Source organism: Mangifera indica, chromosome 7 (assembly GCF_011075055.1).
Source record: "Mangifera indica cultivar Alphonso chromosome 7, CATAS_Mindica_2.1, whole genome shotgun sequence".
In the NCBI taxonomy this organism is placed as follows: Eukaryota; Viridiplantae; Streptophyta; class Magnoliopsida; order Sapindales; family Anacardiaceae; genus Mangifera; species Mangifera indica.
Genome location: NC_058143.1, coordinates 10,630,550 through 10,650,343, shown reverse-complemented (window position 1 = coordinate 10,650,343; position 19,794 = coordinate 10,630,550). Strand labels below are relative to the sequence as shown.

Below are 19,794 nucleotides of genomic sequence, written 5' to 3'. Positions count from 1 at the left end.
ATTTGACTTGTTAGAGCTTCAAGATAGTAAGTATCGAGCTGAGCTTAATGGGGATAAGTATAAGGGTGTTCCTACGCCTATTGATTGGGAATATGCCCATTATTTGTTACCTTTTCTAAAAAATTTTTATGATGCAACTCTACGTGTGTCTGGTTCTCTTTATGTTACAGGTAATGCATATATACTAGAAATATATAGCATTGGGTTGAAGATTTCGACATAGTGTAAAAACAATGATCGTAAATTATGTCAAATGGCTAAAAAGATTAAGGGAAAACATGACAAATATTGGGGAAATATTGATAATATTAACCTAATGTTATTTATTGCAGTGGTATTGGATCCTAGGTACAAGTTAGAGTATGTGAATTGGGATATTAATCATTCCTATGATGTTGTTGATGCTGATAAGTTGAAAACAAAAGTAAAAGAGACTTTGTATGCTTTATATGAAGAATACAGTTTGCTTAATATTTCTCATAGCATGCAATCAACTGAGGAATCTCAAGGTATAATCAATGTTGATATTGGTGATATAAATCTTAATCCTGAAGATTTCATGATGGTTATGTATAATGAAGAAAGGGCTGGACAGCTAGCTATACAACCAAAATCTGAGTTGGATAAATATCTAGCTAAAGACATTGATGATGATAAAGACAATAAGTTTGATATCTTGAATTGGTGGAAAATGAATTCACCAACATATCAAATTCTCTCTTTGGTAGCATGAGATGTTTTGGCAATGCCTGTTTCAATTATTATATCTGAATCAGCTTTTAGTACTGAGGGTTGTGTATTAGATCCATTTTGCAGCTCTCTTACTCCTAAGATGGTAGAGGCTCTTGTTTGTGCACAAGACTGGATCTGAAGATGACGTGAACCATTTATAATTGAAGAAAGCTTGCAAGAGGTAACAAACATTGAATCAGGTAAAAAGTAAAATTATTCACAACCATGCATAAATAATTTGTAAATTGTTTATAATACATGTTGTAAATATTATGATTGATTGTGATTTGAGAATAGTTATATTAAATGATATAATCATGAAATGGGTTATTTATATCTTACATATTATTTGTTTTTTATTTTTTGAAGAATTTTCGCCCTCGCCAACGGAAACTACCACTATTCATTTGGAGGATGATTGATACAATCTCTCTAGTCTCAATGCCATTTTGTCATCTTTGTGGTGAGTTATTCAATTCAATCTTATACTTTAGTCTCAAGTTTTTATTTATCTATTTATTTTTTTATTTTGTGTGTTGTTCATTTAGTTACATAGTTATTGTTTAAAAAATTTATTGATTATATGTTCAACATCTTGGTATGTGAAATGAATGATATTGAATTTATATTTTGGTGTAAGAGAATTTTCTAATGCTAGTTTTTTTTAACTTATTTTCTTGATTAATTAATTATCTACAAGTTGAAGATATTGACATAAAGTGCAAAAAGAATATGTTACCGATATACCCTTCTTTAATTTCCTAATTTGTACTCATTTTGTAAATTAATTTAATACTCAATTGAATCATATTTGTATGTATTTATATTAAACATGGTATCATTTAAAATTTACTTAACTTTAGTGTTTAGTGAAAGCTAAAATTAGAAAAGAAAACAATTCTTATTAAAAACTTAATTAAAAATTAATTGTTAAAATTTGGTTCAAAATTGGGTAACCGAAAATTCGGATCGGTTATCCAATAATTTGGTTCGGTTACAAATCAATTAATGTGTAAAACGGTTCGGTGTCGGTTCATAATTTTTATAAAACCGAAAATTCTATTCGATTTGCAAAACCGGTTAACCGGTTTTGTTTACCCCTAGTCAAAAAAATGGACAACAGTACATTCATCAGTCATTATAGGTTTATAAATCCAATATCAAATAGCATGTATTTAAAACAACATACATAATTAATCAAAAAATTTCAAAAACACATTTTTAAACGTGGCTCTGATACAATTGTAGGGAGTTATGACATAAAAATACACAATGCACAATGGAATTTTCAATAAAAAATTATAAATAATAATCAAAATATCATAGCTCTAACTGACATTCGTTTACTCGTATGTAATTACAACAGGCATTATAAGAAATCATACCTACTAGAGCAGCTCCTTCATCTTTCTCAATTGTTGGATGTGAGAATTTATGCTCTTAATCAAAGTACAACACTGCGCCTTGGTATCCACACAAAGCAAAAATGATCAAAAGCTTCAACAGACCCAAGAAATCTACTAGGACATCTGTGAACAGGCATGTGTTTAGAGTACATGGGCATTCTTAATGTGTGTAGGGTAAAACTCGTGTAAAATTGTCAAATTGCCTATTTTTATATAGAGATAATGCACAACCATTCACCATGGTGTATTGTCGTGCACCGAATGTTTATCTTATCTATACAATCCATGATTATCCATATTTTAGGGTAGATAAGATCATGGATAATCCTTATCCAAGAATAATACACGTGAATGCATAAACTATACACATTCGTACATAAGCCAAAATTATATAAATTCACTTTATCCTTATCCAATTAGATAAAGTCCAATATCCACAATTTTTTCTTACATCCAAACACCTCAATATTGTTATACTTTTATCCCTAAATGCAAAAGCTCACACTTTGAGTCCAAAGACTTATGAAGACTCAAATTCATCTTTGGTGTCTTTTTACTTGTGTTTGTAGTTTTATTAATGTGGCATAAATTTAGGTTAATGATAAATGTTTAATTTAAATTTTTAATATGGAGAACGATTGTGCATGAAAAGTATAAACCCGTTCATCCGATGTCATGTAAGCAAAGTGGATAATGTGTCATGTAGGAAAATTTAAAAACAGCGGACAACCTTGCATGTCTAATATTTACACCCATACATTTCGCTTTGAGAAAAATTTTATAATTAAGGCAAGTTATTACACCAATTGGGATTTTATTAGACAAATTTAGTTCTTCATCCTTATCCCTTTTTTGACTAAAAGAGAAGAGAGATCTAATGAGCCTTTTCCAGTGAGCAGGAGAATTCTTCGGTGAGTTACATGTAGATTGTAAATAAAATTCATTTATACAGTGAATTGTTTAAATATCAAAATGTGGAAAATGAAAAGGCATTCATGCGTATTTTGAATTTCAATTTTCTCTCTCTAATTCGAATTAAAATCTTCATTTCCTTCTCTCTCTTCTATTTATATTTTGTTTATTGTCTTTCCTTCATTGTTTTGGTGTTTGATTTTTTCATAGAAACGTTTTGTGCATGTTTACGGAATCTAATTATAAATTTGATTCTTTTTTTTTTTTATTGTTCTAAACATGCGTGATTGTGGAATTAATATGCTTTGTTATTCTTATATATTGTTGATTTCGCTTCTAATGGTCTTATTTTATGTCTTTAATTTCTTGCAAAGTCTAAATCCATTTGACAGTTTATTTCCTCCCTGTCCCCACATTTTGACTAACTCTAAATTAAAAAGTTTTTATAACCTTGATATCTTCACGAGATTGCGTCATTGAGACTGCGTCATTGAGGTAATGTCCATTTCCGTTCAGCTTTCGTTTTCATGTTGTTTAATCTGCTTCAAAAGGTCCTTTTAGATAAGCTTGTATAATTTTTTTTACATTTGCTTTATATTTCCGAGTATCTGAGTCAAAATGTTGATACTACCAAAGCGAAAAAGCTCTCGATAGTCTTCCTTAGGATCTAGTTCACATTCATGGAATCATAACAGCTATCCACCACCAGCATATGTTGTGTTAACATGTTTGTGTTTTGACATAGCCCATTTTTAACAGGTCAATTCAGATTAAGTATTTTTTATACAATTTTAATTTGAATCAAGTTTAAATTGAAAGTTTTTTGACTTAAAATCTAAAATAATATGATACAGATATGACTTAAACGTTCAAATTGTCAAAGTTTAGTTGATATGCTACTCTAATACAATACATAGACGCTTAATTACTTTCTAACTAGGGAGATTAACAACTTAATATGATAACAGAGTTAAAAGTTACAAATTTAAATCTACATATTTCAGTCCATAAAAGAAATAAAACTTGAGGTTCATAAGGCCTATCAGATTAAAATATAAATATTAGAGTAATACTATATATACTTACAACAAATAATAATATAGATATTTTATTATATTTATTTAATTATAAGATGATATATTAATATTATTAAACGAAACAGACAAACTTAGGAGAGAGGCTACAAAACCTCCCCTTCATTTGAGACTCGTGAAGCAGACTAACCATGATGATATGTTAATGTTATTAAATATCTTCAACCAAGTTGGCTAATGGCCTCTTGAACCGAGCTAACTAGGGAGTTTGAAGCAACCTCCGAAACCTTGGGTTATCATTGGTTGAAATTTTAATGAAAGTGTACTATAAAGGATTTAGATGTGATACCGGACTTAAACGGTGGGATTTTTCTTTAAACTTATAAATTTTTTTTATTCATTGTTTTGAAATATTGTTTTAATTTTTTTTAGCGTATTGTCATGTATATGCGTTAAAAGTAAAAATTCTTGGGGGGAAACCATCTGAGATAAAATTAATATTATATAGCAACACAATCTTGTAACGATTAGTGATTCAAAGACACAACACAAATCAATAAATTCTATAACATTTTCCGAAATGCTCTGTAACATATTCTGAAGATGCAAACAAACTTCATGCATTTTTCACTACACCAAACAGCTATTGGGCTGAAGGAAACCGAAGGCAAATCCGCCAGCATGGTTGCAGAAAGCTTCAGTGGTTCATTCTTATAAGTAAGACTCACAAAATCCAAGGTTATCCCAAAACATGGATTCTCCCAACTGCAATCAAACTTCACCGCAACTTCGATCGCAGATGTTCCATGAATATCTTGGTAGGTCACGTCACTTATTTTAACCCCCGAGGCCTGTTACATAATTCAAGTAAAGCGAAAAGTGACATCTAAAATTAACTTGTTATATGAAATGAGTTATCTACGTATAAACTTGTTATGATGTTACCAGTCCAGGGCAATTTTTCTCGTGAGGACAGTAATTTTGATCGATAACGATAAGATTGTCAACATTGTTCATGATGACATGTTAAAAAAGAATGTTTCTAGCAAAACCAGTGCTAGGTCTCCCCCAAGATTTTATCCTGACTCCATTTTGGGTACCCGTAAATGTCACAGTTTTTACACTCACATTTTGTCAGTACCAGGGCCAATTGAAACACAATCATCACCAGTCCCAATGTTTGAGTTGAGGATTGTGAAACCGCTTGATGTTTGCACATGAATTCCATCGGTGTTAGGACTGTTGCCTGAGGCTGAAACCTTAACTCGTGCTTTCACATTGTCGCATTTATTGATAACAATATGGAACTTCTGGCTATTCACCGATGTTAATCCACTTATCACAATATTGTTGGAGTTGGTAAACTCCAGCGTCTGAATATTAAACACAAGAATGGAAGTTTGTCAAGATAATAAATTTAACCAAATGGAAGCCACCTTAAGACTTAATCATCAGTCTTTAAACTTACCGTGGTGCCATTGGGGTTACTTTTCCCTGTCTTCTTACAAGTCAGCACCTTGGCCATCAAGAGTGCCACCATTAATAAAAACGCCATTAACATGTTCAAAGAGAATCCAATTGTCAATATTTCCAAAAATGTTATAATCTGATGGAGCCATAAAAGTGCCATCTATACGTAGGCTGATATCATTATTCTTGCATTTGCCTTTAAACTCAACTTTTCCTAGTAAGAACCTCCCTTGTGGCACGTAGATAGTCACGGCCTCACTCGAGTCACATGCTTCAGTCCATGCATCAAGAAAGGCTTTTGATGAGTTAGATAATTAGTAAAGATATAATTATAATAAAATAAAAATTAACTTATTAATCTTCTAATATTTAAAATAGAAATGGTAATAAAATTGTCTCTTATATTACTTGTTGCATCATTATAGATTATAACATAATCTTTTATTATCTATAAATTAAATAAAGTAATATAAGTAATAAAATATAAGTTACTAGAATAATGTTTTACTACTTTAAACCAAATACTACCTAAGTGTAGATTTTTAAATAAAAAACAGACATATACGTGACATCAACCTATGGTCATTATATTTGTAGATTTTTTTTTTAAATTCACATCAAGCCATGTGAGCCTAAAGGGCAAAAATCCTTGCCGTTACCATGATGATTAAACTGGATTAGATTTCAGTTCATACAATTTCTTGTTACCCATTGATGTCGTAATTTAGAGTTTTAGGTGAAATAAGTTACTGGAACAACAATTAAAGTATGAGAAAACTTAGGTGGGTTTACTATATATGTATGAAAATATACACGGGGATGAATGAAAACCTGTTAGATATAAAAATGAGACAATTGAATTTTTACGTGATTCTGTCCAATGATTAAAATACATATATTTATGGTGTTATCACTAATTCTTATATAGTATAAATGAGATATAGCAATCATTTTTTTATTGTCTAGATCTTCAACTCCGTGCTGTTCTCTTTTTTTGTCTTTCTTCTACACAAATTTTAAAGGGAAAAAGTACCTTTAATCCTCCAAATTTTTTTAGTTCTTAACTTAAGATTTTGAATTTAAACAGATAGAATACGTTTTATTGATAATATTTTATTTATATGAATGTTTACGTATTTATTAGATAATCGTCATGAAAATGTTTTAGCCATGAGATCTGATTTTAGACATTAGTTATTTAATAACTACAAAAGAATTTTCTACAAATTTAAAATAGTCTTATCGATAATCGCACTTGTCTTATTATCCAAACATTTGCAGGTTCAAACCAAGAACCATCCGTTGTTCAGTGCATCTAATTGTGCCTAAAAGATTGACTTCGTAGTTTTTATTAATTTATTTTGTTTTTCGTGACACTGTTATTCTATTTCGAGTCCAAATCATTGCTTGCTCCTGGAACGTTGATAGGCTCACAAGTTCAATGCATAACATATATGAATGTACGCTTGACTGTGGTTCCATGTGTAAAATTTTTGCTGCGGTCGTAAATACAGGTTGCCCTGTTTTGGGGATCCATGTTTCAAGGCAATTGTTCTTTCGGAAATGTTAGCACGAGATTTTTGTAGAATTTTGACCATTCACTTATAGAATTTGGTTTAATGCGCTACATATGCCAAATTTCTGTTATATGAGGGGAGGGTATTCAATAATTCAGAAACTTATAATTGTTACTTGAGTCCCTTTCTTTAGAACATGCACAATTTCTGCTGACCTTCCATCGCTTATAGGTCATAAGTTAGGCACATTGAACTACCTGACTGAATTATACTCAAAAGTTCAACCATCTAGGACAATACAAGCAGAGTCATAAATCATGAATTTTCAATCTCTCCATAGGCCTTTTAAAATTTACAACAAATTTCCAAGAGCCAAAAATTTCTACTAGTCATCTTCAACTTTTAGAGGAATAATCTCGCAGCAATTTAAGCATCTATAAATGCCATTAAATGATTCATAAATAATTTAGATCAAATCTTACTTTGTCAACGTGATAATGGTAAACAAAATGCACACTCAATATAAATGCATGGATGGATAGTCACGGCAGACCTAAAAATAAAAGTTAAAAAGGTCATAATTAAATAAAAATAAAAATATAGAAAAACTAATAAATAAATAATGTAAAAAATAGTATAAAATTTTAAAAATTATATTAATATTAATATTATATGTTGACCTTGGTCCATTCTTTAATATAGAATAAATGGGGATTGTGCATTAGTTATTTTTAATAGGGATAGATTCGATCCGGGTTTAATTGAGTTTGGGATTAGCGTAAGCTCAAGTTTTAATTTATTTGAGTTAATGTATAATGTCACTAAAGATGCAACTTTACAATTAGAGGTGTCAATGGATTTTGTTGTGTCGACTTCAATGCAGCCTATCGTGCTGGTGAGTCGAGTCATGCCTAGGCCTGTTAATTAGTGGATTGTGCCAACCCACAAGCAAATAAAGACATAGACATAACCCAAGGCTTCCTAGGTCAAGCCCTTAGCAACTGACCCAAGGGCTTTTAGCTAGTTGGCCTAGCAATATTATAAAAAATTTAATTTTTATTATTTTATTAAATAATAAAATTTAAATAATTTATATTCACTGTCAACTTAATGAATACAATGATATTACCTCAAAAATTTTATTGAAAATCTCTCATTTATGACGAAAAAATACTGTGGTTGCACGATAAAACAATTAAAGAATTGGATATAATAAAAATAAATTCAATTATAAAATATACAAGTTCCAATTCTAATATATATGCTTTTATTCATCTTTGACATCTGAGTTTTTAAATTCTTCAAAAATATCATCCATTACTCGATTCTACAACTTGAATTTCGTAGTCACCCAATCTTTCATGCACATTATCATCTCTATCATATCAGAGTGTAAGTTGAATCATCTGTCATCTTGCACACATTAGAGTTGGCAATTTTCAACACAACCTGTTACTTCGACATGATACACAAAAAAAAAAAATTAGCTTAGAGTTAAATTTTTCTTACACAAAATTTATTTTGGATCAATCCAATACGACTTGAAATTAAATTGAGCAGTGTTAGGGATCACATGAAAGTAACCCAACATGACACTTATTGACTAGAATGTTTTTGGGGAAATATTACTTTAATAGAATTTGTTAAGGATGAATTATGTGCAATGCTATGTGTACACACTTTTGGTACATAATTTGAGTACACAAATGATGCATCATCATGTAATTAGATATTGTTTTATCTTTAATTTAAGCTTATCTAATTACATAATAACACTTCATTTGTGTATCCAAATTATATACAAAAAATATGTATATATAGTTTATTTGATAAATTATACAAATGTTGAAAGATAATATCAATAGCAGTTGAAATCTTTACAGATTGCATATAGTTATATTTTTATATAATTGTAATTACTCATATTATTTTTTTTATTTAAACATTTTTTATGATTAAACAGTAAAAATGTGATTTGGTTAATTAGATTATTGTTGTGTTTTAAAGGTTTTAGTATGTAATTTTTGGACCATTTGTAAACAAAATAAAATGTCATAATGTGTGCTTTTATTAATAGTAGGTTTGGGTAATTTAGTGAATAAATTAAAATGATAAAAATACTTTAGAAAATAAAAACAATTGATAATTTCGGATCAATTTGGGTTTGGTCAAGTTGGATTAACTCGAATATTAAAGAATTAGGTTAGGGTTAAAAATTATCGACACTCTTCTAATTCAGATTGAGTTAAAGTTGAAGATTTCTAACACAATACCCAATCTAACATAACATGAACATGATTTGATAACATGATCTGTCAGGGCTAGCATGCATCCATCTATATTGAAAGTTGATTTCAATGCTATAGTAAATATTGAAGGTGTTAGTAGATTTTATATCATGACAAAAAACACATGACAAGTGCTTTGATGTGCTCTCAACCATGTTAGAACATCGAAAGAGTCATCTTCCTAATTTATAATTTTATGAAAATAATAAGTATTAATAAAATTATAAAACTTACTATAATTGGAACTTCCACCTACATATTGCTTACCTTAATTTGCTTTGGTTAGACCACAAACCTGACTTATCGTTAGACCAACCACTTAAACTTACCTGTGATTCGAAACCCTATGAAGTTTTTCCATATTTAATTTCATAAAAATTCAAGTAAATATTCTTGTATATCATATATTCTATAAGGTAAAGGTTCTAATAAAATCTCAATTATAAATTCTAATAAAATTTGTACTCCTAAAAATTTTGTTTTGGGGTCTAAAATGATAGCTGCAACTTATAGTAAAAGTATTTGTTCCAAATATTTCTTAAATTTCTTCTCCATCTGTTTCGCAATTTTCTAAAAACATCATGAAACTTATATTCTTTAAAAACAAGACTAACGTTCACCATAAAATATAAAATTAAACAATTGGTGGGAGAGTAAACAACTGAGCATTAATTAGTGGCCATTTTAAAGGGCTCTAATATGTTCGTTATAACAGCAATCATGTCCCAATCATATGCGGTAAAAAAATGGATTTTAAAGATCTTTCAGGTGTACGTTAAAAAATTGTGTTACAACAACTCCATATCTTTCACATCATTTTGACATGAGATATATTAAATTTCACATAGTTTTGACATTAGTTTTTAATTTTTTATATCTTAAGCTCATTTGTTTACACATTTCAGGGTATGATGGTATACGTGCTAATATGAGCAAATATAAGTGGTGACAGGTCTAATTGTACTTATGCGATGTTTTGTTGGACTCATACAATCTTGTAATAATAAATTCATAATATAACATGCATGTCTAATATGAAATAATTTGTCATCAAACAGTAAATTTAAATGATTCATCATTAATTCAATTACTTTATTATTTTGGCATTATCAAATGTAATTAAAAAAGTAGATTTATTTATGTTATATTCTAATATTTGATAAATTATGACACCATAATAAGGATACCTTAATGTCCTAAACACGATAATTTTTTTGTGCAACTATCAATTAAAATTAATAAAGTGGGGCAAATATATCCTAAGTCCTCATTACTAGTTGTCCATAGATAAAAAGTAATAGAAATAACACCATTAAAATTAAGTAATTATTTTATTATTTTTAATTTAATTAATTCATAATTCCTAATGATGTTAAATTTAAGTGTAGACATAAGAATTCTTTTAAATACTAGTTGAACACTATTTTGCATAATTCATTATAATATTTTATCATTAACGTAAGTAAAGGGTTGATTAGAACCGATAATATACCTAATCATATAGTCACATATTTTCAATTGACTATATGTGAAACTTGTCGTTTCTCCCACGATTAAACCACCAGGATTACATGTAGTAGATCTACTAATTGATTGTGATCTTGTGAAGACACATTGTTGTTGTTCTCTCAAGTGGTGTGGTTTTGCTTACAATAGTCATTAATATGGTAGTAAAAATGACTAGAGTTATCCGAACTAGTACATGTTAAAAATGAACTACAATGTTTGCAAATAGCCCATTGAATTAATTTATCATCAATGATTTCTTCGCTTTTATCAAAGTGTTGCCACATTATTGATTTTAGTTTCATTTTTTCCCCCACAATTGTTTTAAAAAAATAAGATAATTGACAAAATAGTAGTTGGACAAAATTAAAAATTGATTGAAAAAAGTTTAAGATTGAGAGAGTTCAAGAAAGTTGAGATAGTGTAAGGTAATGAAAAATGTTGGGGGACTATTAGGTCATTATGAAATCCTAAATCCAAAGTAGAGGTGTTTCCTTTGGTTCAATCCACTAATTATCAGTTTATTTCAACAATGCAATAAGAGTTCCCAAGATTAACAATACAAAGTTATAACAATAATCGAAATAGAGAAGAGTGAAGGAAGACACAACCTTCTCACTGGACCAAGAAACTTAGAACCGATGCATTTTAAGAAAACCAAATGAAATCCAAGCCAAGTATTCGCTTGTTTTGCTTATTTCTTCTCTTAATTCTGCTAATATTTAAAAATCGAAAAATCTTGGGCAAAATTATAACAATGTTAATAGATAAGATGGATAAAATTAGAATAAAATAGGATAAGATAAGCTCAATTCAATATTATTTGAATTTCAAATATATGACAAGATTGATATTGTTGTAACAAACTTATCCATGTATTTATTAGAAGATCAATGATAATAGAAAGATAACCTTTGAGCCTAATTCTTTATGGTATGAAAGCCCTAGTCTAACAACACTTTTTTTATCTCTTTTGGTTCTTGTCTTCTATCTATCTATGGCAACCAAAAATGCAATCACAAAAGCTGCTTCCGGATCTCGTCTCTTCAAATAATTTTCCTTTCCATTTTCAAATGTTTCTCAACAACTATTGAACAAACTCAATTCATCTAGTTATCTCTTATAGAGGAAACAACTTTTACCTTTATTAAAAGGCTATAATCTAATTTGTCATATTAATGCATCTATACGTTGGTCGCATATTTGTTTATTGCCAACTCAAAATATTGCCTTTGCTAAACCATTAACTCAAATTATCAAATTAAAAACACATTTCTCAGATTATTCGATTAAGTCAACACGACCAGATAATGCTAGTGAATTTACATCCAAAACATTTGATGATTACTATATATCTATAGGGATTGATATTAAACATCCAGTCTCACATATCCATTCTCAAAAATGGATTAGCTAAGTCTCTTATTAAATGACTCCTAGTAATTAAACATATTTTATTACAAGAACTCAATTACTAACTTCTATATGGGAACATGCTATATTATATGTTATAACGTTAATTCGCTTACGAGCTGTTTCTTATAATTAATATTCTCCTTTGTAATTAGATTTTAGTCACCAACCTAATATATCTTATTTGAGGATATTTGGTTGTGTTGTATATGTCTTTATTGCTTCTCCTTAACACACTAAAATGGGACCTTAATGTCATTTGAGAATTTATGTTAAATATAATAACAGATGATTTTTTTACTGCATGTTTTATAGATTGTTACTTTAATAAGACAACATTCCTACCTTTAGGGGAAAAGAAAATACCTCTTAAAGTTAGGCATAAGCTTACTTAGCACTTACCTACCATGTCTCATCTAAATCCTAGTACACCTCAAAGTGAAACTAAAGTGCAGAGGATAGTGCGTTTACAAATTATTTCCAACCAAATATCTAATGCATTTGTAGATATGACAAAAATGACAAGATCATATTTACCTACTACCAACACACTAGCAAGAATTAATATGACTATCAAACAGTTTGTACGAGTTGTGATTGATTAATCTACTACATGCCAAAAACATGATAGACTTAATGGATCGAAAGACACTGTCTCTTGAAAATGAAAGGCAAAAAATCAAACAAATATTAATAATGATGATCCTAAAATAAGTGAAAATTTTACACTTTCTAATATTCCTCCATAAGAGGTTATGGCCCCTAAAGAGACTCAAGTCTCTAAAGTGGCAAAAACCCTTAAAGAACATATTAATGACAATATTGAAATATCTATAAATTATACTTATACACAAGAGATATGGAACTATGAAAAGATTAACATTGATGATGTATTCTCATTTAAGTAGCTATTGAAATTATGAATGATGATGATTTTGAACCATGTACTATAGACGAGTGCAGACAAAGACATGATTAGCCTAAATAGGAAGAAGCAATTTGAGCAAATTAGTTTCACTTGCAAAATGTTAAATGTTTCAATTTGTAGTCCCAACACCTAAAGACTTACAACCTATTGGATATAAATGGGTATTTATGAGAAAAAGAAATGAGAAAAATTAGATTGCTAGATATAAAACAAGACTTATAGCCTAAGGTTTTTCCCAAAGGCCGGGTATAGACTTTTATGAAACATACACACTGATGATGGATATAATCATATTCAGATATTTGATTAGCTTAAAAGTCTCAGAAAGACTAGATATATATCTAATGAATATAGTTACTACTTATTTGTATGAAAATATGAATATTGAAATTTATATGAAACTCCTTGAAGGATTTAAATTGTCTGAAGTAAAAATGGTCAATCCAAGAGACATATACTCGATTAAATTACAAAGATCATTGTACATATTAAAACAATTGGAGGAATATGGTATAATTATCTTAGTGAATATTTAACAAAAAGAAAGCTATATGAATGATCATATATACCTATATGTCTTATCAAAAGGTCAAAATCAGGATTTGTCATTATAGTAGTTTATATTGATGACACGAATTTAATTGGGACTCCTAAAAAGCTCTAAAAAAGTATTGAATATGTGAAAAAAGAATTTGAGATAAAGGATTTAAGAAAAACAACATATTGTCTTAGTTTATAGATCAAACACAATTCAAATGGAATACCTATCCATCAATCAATGTATATTGAAAAATTATTAAAATGCTCTAATATGGATAAGGTTTATCCTTTGAGTACCCCAATAGTTGTTCAGTCTTTCGATCCAAAAAAAGATCCATTCTGCCATAAAGAAGAAGGTGAAAAGATACTCGATCTTAAAGTATCGTATCTTAATGTTATTGATGTCTTATTATATTTGACTCAATTCATTAGACCATATATATTCTTCGCAGTGAATTTATCAATTTAATTCAACTCTACACCAACATGTCGCCACAAGAATGAGATCAAAAATATACTTCATTACCTATGTGGAACTAGAGATTTGAAATTATTCTATTATATCAAATCTCCTAAAAATCCTAGTTTGGTTAGATATGCAAATATCAGTTATCTTTCTAACCATCATAAGACTCGCTTATAGATGAGATATTCTTTTACTTTTAATGACACAATAATATCATGATGTTTCACTAAACAGACTTTGGTTGCAATATCTTCGAATCATTATGAGATTCTAACTCTCCATGAAGTCAATTGAGAATGCATATGGTTACAGTTTGTCATCCATCATATTCAGAATATATGCAATCTTCCTTCTATAATAGATATTTCTTTCATATTATATAAAGACAATGTAACATGTATTGTCCAAATTAAAGGTGGATACATTAAAGGAGAAAAAATTAAACATATCTCACCGAAGTTCTTTTACACTCATAAGTTCTGACAAAGCCGAAAGATTGATGTCAAGCAAATACGATCTAGTGACAACCTTAGAGATTTGTTTGCTAAGACATTACTAACATCAATATTTGAAAAGTTAGTATATAATGTCGATATGCAGTGGCTTAGCAAACAACTAAATTAATCTCACTATAAAGACAAGGAGAAAATTTTTTAAGTTTATTACATATTGGACAAAATATGCATTGTACTCTTTTTTCCTTTACTAGGTTTTGTCCTACTAGGTTTTCCTAATAAAATTTTTAATGAGGCAGTTTAAGCACGTCCAACCCCACTTTACAGGACATTAAATAATTGTGTTCATTCACTTTAGTTTTTATCCTACTATGTTTTTTCTTAGTAAAGTTAATATAATTATTTGTAAGTGGTGAAAATCTAAAGAGGAGTGTTATATATCTTGTGGATTTTCCACCACATGCAATGAATTTGGAAAGATCCCATAGGAATGTATTAAATGAAGAGAAAGAGTGGGCAACTACATTTATTATAACTTGGACAATGAGCCTTGGGAGGTGGAATGATTTTATTAGCTAAAGAGTGATGAAATTTGGCTATATAAACCCACCCCTTTCCATTGTATAGATATGAAAAGAAATAAAAAATACTTCTCCCCACTTTCGTGTTCCATTTCTGAATCAAATATTTTTCATCTTTCTTTTTTCAATAATTTATAACACTACAAGTCATGTTCAGCTTTTTAGTATCTATATATGCCATTAAATGATTCATAAATAATTTAGGTCAAATCTCACTTTGTCAACGTAATGACGTAAACACAATGCACACTCAGTATCTAGATAAATACATGCATGGATAGTCACAGTAGACCTAAAAGTAAAATTTAAATACGTCAAAATTAAATATAAATGATCGTTTAACAATTATTTAACATAATTCAAATTGAGACACAAGTCAAGTTTGAATCGAATTGAGTCATCCATCTAGCTCATGAGCCAAACTAACTCAAACTCTTTGTAGCTCAGATTCAACTCGGTTTTAAAATAAGTCAAACCTCTTAATTTGAACTCGATTTATATTTGAAGTAAACAAATTTGAATTGAGTCAAGTTGGCTTTCAAGCTCAAGCCAACTTGATTCAAATCTAGCCTTACCCATCGGTAGTGTTGTAACTTAACATGCCATGTTTGAGATTCTTCGTATAAAATATATTGAGTTTTGTCATTAAAAAAGTATTTAAAAGGATTGAACTAATGTGAGCTTGGATCCATTTGCATTGAATGAAAAAAAAAGATAATTGACAAAATTGTAAAAACAAATTACAACAAAGTAGTTGGACAAAATTAAAAATTGATTGACAAAGTTTGAGATTGAGAGAGTTGAAGAAAATTGAGATTGTGTAAGGTAATGAAAAATTCAATGCGATTATTGGTGTGGTACTCATTGGGTCAGAATGGATGGGAGTTATTGCCCCTTGTCATTTTACTCAATTTTTAAAATTTTTTTCTATACTACAGTATTGGGTTATGTCATGTCTCATATAGGCTGGGTTGAAATTGGGAGGCCTAGAATAGGCCTCAAGCTAGCTTAGCCCCTCTATTACTTCTAATTACAATTGTATATACATGGATAATAATTGTCAAAGGCAAATTCCCCAATTAACAAAATACAAAACTAAAGTTGAAAAACAGTTGCCAATCATAGTTTTTTTATTATGGTTGAATTGGAGTTTATCTGAGTCTATATATAGACTTGCTCGACTTTATCTTGAATCTATAATGTTTGATTCAAACTCGAGCTTATTTGAGTTGGTTAAAGTTATTGGAGGATTGTCAGTGAGATTATTAGTATCACCAATATGATAAATCGTATTGCCAATAAGATAAACAATATCACTAAAAAAGAATTCAAACCAAACGAAAGCTAACTTGACCATAAAGTTTAATTTTAGTTTGCAATATAATGTTCTAGGATAAGCTTGGAGAATGTGAATGTCACATATAATAATCAACCAACTAAGCATCATGTAGCAATGATAACAAATCAGCTTATGACATTGTTTAGCTTAGCATTTGCTTGCTTAAGTACAAAAAGAAAAAAATCATGTAATTGTATCATTATAATTTATTATAACTATTGCTAGCATTTTCAAAATGTTATAGAATCAAGTCATAGAAGGTCTAGAAATATATGGGCCTATGTCATGGTTCTTATATAATTATAGTTTAATAGGTATTTTTCGCTTCAGCCTATGGCATTTGCCTAGTCATATATTTCATAGGCCTAGTTTTGACATCAATTTTTAATGACATCAGTTTTTAATGAACGTTGAGATAGTGTAAGGTAATGAAAAATGTTAGAAGTCTATTGGTTTGGTAGCTATTAGGTTAGAATGGCTGGGAGTCATTGCTTCTTACCATTTTTCTCAATTAAAATTTTGTTTTTTCCTATACTATTATACAAGGGCATGCCATGTCATTTGCAAGTAAGGTTTAAAAGAAGGTTTAGGCCTAGGTGAGGCCTCAAGCTGGCCTACCCCTCTACAACCTCCAATTACAATTGTATATACATGCACAATCAACCTCTAATTACTTAACAAAATACAAAATAACAATTGAAAAATAATTGCCAACCAATTGGGATAGAATCAAGATAAGATTAATATTATGAATGTTGTAATATTAATTAGGTGAGAATTAAGGAAAGATAAGATGTATTACTATTGATAGATAAGATGGACAAAATTAGGATAATATAGGATAAGATTAGATAAGATTAAATAAATGTTATTTGAATTTCAAATATATGATAAGAAAAATGTTGTTGTAACAAACTTATCCATGTATTAGATAACGTTTGAGCTTAATTCTTTATGGTATCAAAGCCCTAACCTAACAACATTCCTTATATCTTATTTGGTTTTTGTCTTCTATCTATTTATAGCAACCAAAATTGCAACCACAAAAGCTATGTTTATATCTTTTGTCTCTTCAAATAATTTTTCCTTTCCATCTCCAGATGTTTCTCAACAATTTTTAATCAAACTTAATTCATCTAATTATCTCTTATGGAAAACACAACTTTTACCTTTACTACAAGGCTATGATCTAATCCACCATATTGATGGTTTTAAATCTATCAAATGGAGATTTTAATTTTTCATATTTACATTGGTTCAAGGAAGATCAAATGGTTTTGAGCTGGTTGATTTCACCAATTTCAAAAAGCTTACCCAAATTGTTAGAATAGAAATCGCGTTTTCTACCTAGACCAAATTAGAAACGATTTATGTCTTTGGCTCATGAACACATGTGTGACATCTTAATAATTGGATGCACTAAATAGTCCTATCAATAATGCTAATTTCATCAAGGCAATTCTTGAAGGCTTGGGTACGACCTATCACCCCTTTGTATGTGCTGTGGAAACCAATTTCCTATGATGACTTATATGGCTTCTTTTAAGCAAAGATTTGTAATTGAAAAATGATGGTGATGTTCCAACAACTGCATAATATGGAAATTGTTATTCATCCTTCTATTCATGTAGAAATGGTTGTCCAAATTCTCAAAAGAGCAAAAGAGGTAAAGGATATAATTATACTTGTGATAATCATAATTTTGCCTCGTCTAGTAATTTTTCAAATAATGATTATGGGAGTCATGATCATAAGGTACACAATTTTTTGGTCAATTATTCTTTTATTATGAATGAAAATTCAATTAAATGTCATAATTTATAGGATTCAAGCATGTTGCTCGTACATGCTCAAGTCCAAAATTTTCAACAACTTCATGTCCAAGTCCTTTTAAGCATGCATCCAATCTAGCCTCAACTGTCAATTCTACTAACTCTCAATTTTGGATTCTTGATTCTGGAGCGAATAATCATCTTGCAAAAAATTTGAAAAATCTGCATCTTTATGCTGATTATCAAGGCACTGATGAGATCACAATAGGCGGTGGTAAAAATATTCCTATCTTTTAGATTGGCTCTTCTACAATTTCACTGAATAATAATTTCTTTCTTCTTAATGCTATCTTGGGTGCACCAACCAAAAATATTCCTATCTTTTAGATTGGCTCTTCTACATTTTGATTCAACTACAATTACTGCGTATTTAAATTCTTCAAAACCAACCAAAATCTATCATATGATTATCTGAGCTCAAACAGGAAGATTAAAGACAAAACAGTTTTTTTACCAAGTTTTGTTTTACCTTAACACTAACAACTTTTACCGAAGCACAAAAATTTCTTTAGTGGCATAAGTCACAAGGGAACCGAATTCAAGTGAATAAGTTAAACAAATTTGAGCCAAGTTCAACACTTCTACACAAACTCAAGCCTTATGCAAGCAAAACACAAACTCTTGATTTATGAAGTGAGTTGAACACAAACAAGTTATTCTCCAGGCTTGGTAAACCTAAGTTGAGCCCCCAAAAAAAAAAAAAAGCCAAAAACGAGCTTCAACCTATTTGAGCTTGGTTTGACACAAATCCATCTTTACTTACAAGCAACAATAATAAAGCTTTGCAAAATTTAACACTTTCTTTAGGCTAAGAGTTTCATTTTCAAGACTTAGGGAGACTTGAGTATTTTTTAAGCATAGAGACTCAATGGCGTAAAGATGGCATATTGTTAACTCAATCCAAGTGCATTCAAGACTTGTTCTAAAAGGAAAACATTCATGAAGCTAATGCAGTTAGCAATCTTATAAGCATAAGTGAGTCCTCAACCAAGAAAAATGACATTCTCTTTCCTAATGCTACCTTATACAGCAATATTATTGGAGGATTGCAATGTTTAATTATCATTAACTCAACCAGAAATATTATTTAGAGTCAAGAAAACTAGCCAATTCACACATTCACCATATGAAAAACACTAAAATTTGTTAAAAAGATACTTCGCTATCTAAGAGGTATTGTGTTTCATAATTCATTCATTAGTAAGTCTAATTTTGATCATATCAATGCTTATTTGGATTGTGATTAGGTAGGCAACATATATAGATGATAAAAAATGAATGATTTATGTGGTTTATCTTGGTGCTAATATGGTCTCACGGTCAAGTTAAAAGCAAAGAGTAGTTTCATGGTTATTCACAAAGGCAAAATATAAGA

General features: G+C 29.6%; 1 pseudogene; it reads right to left on the bottom strand.

Moving 5' to 3' along the window:
* Positions 1-4,714: 4,714 nt before the first annotated feature.
* Positions 4,715-5,859, bottom strand: LOC123221456 (annotated as a pseudogene).
* Positions 5,860-19,794: the final 13,935 nt, after the last annotated feature.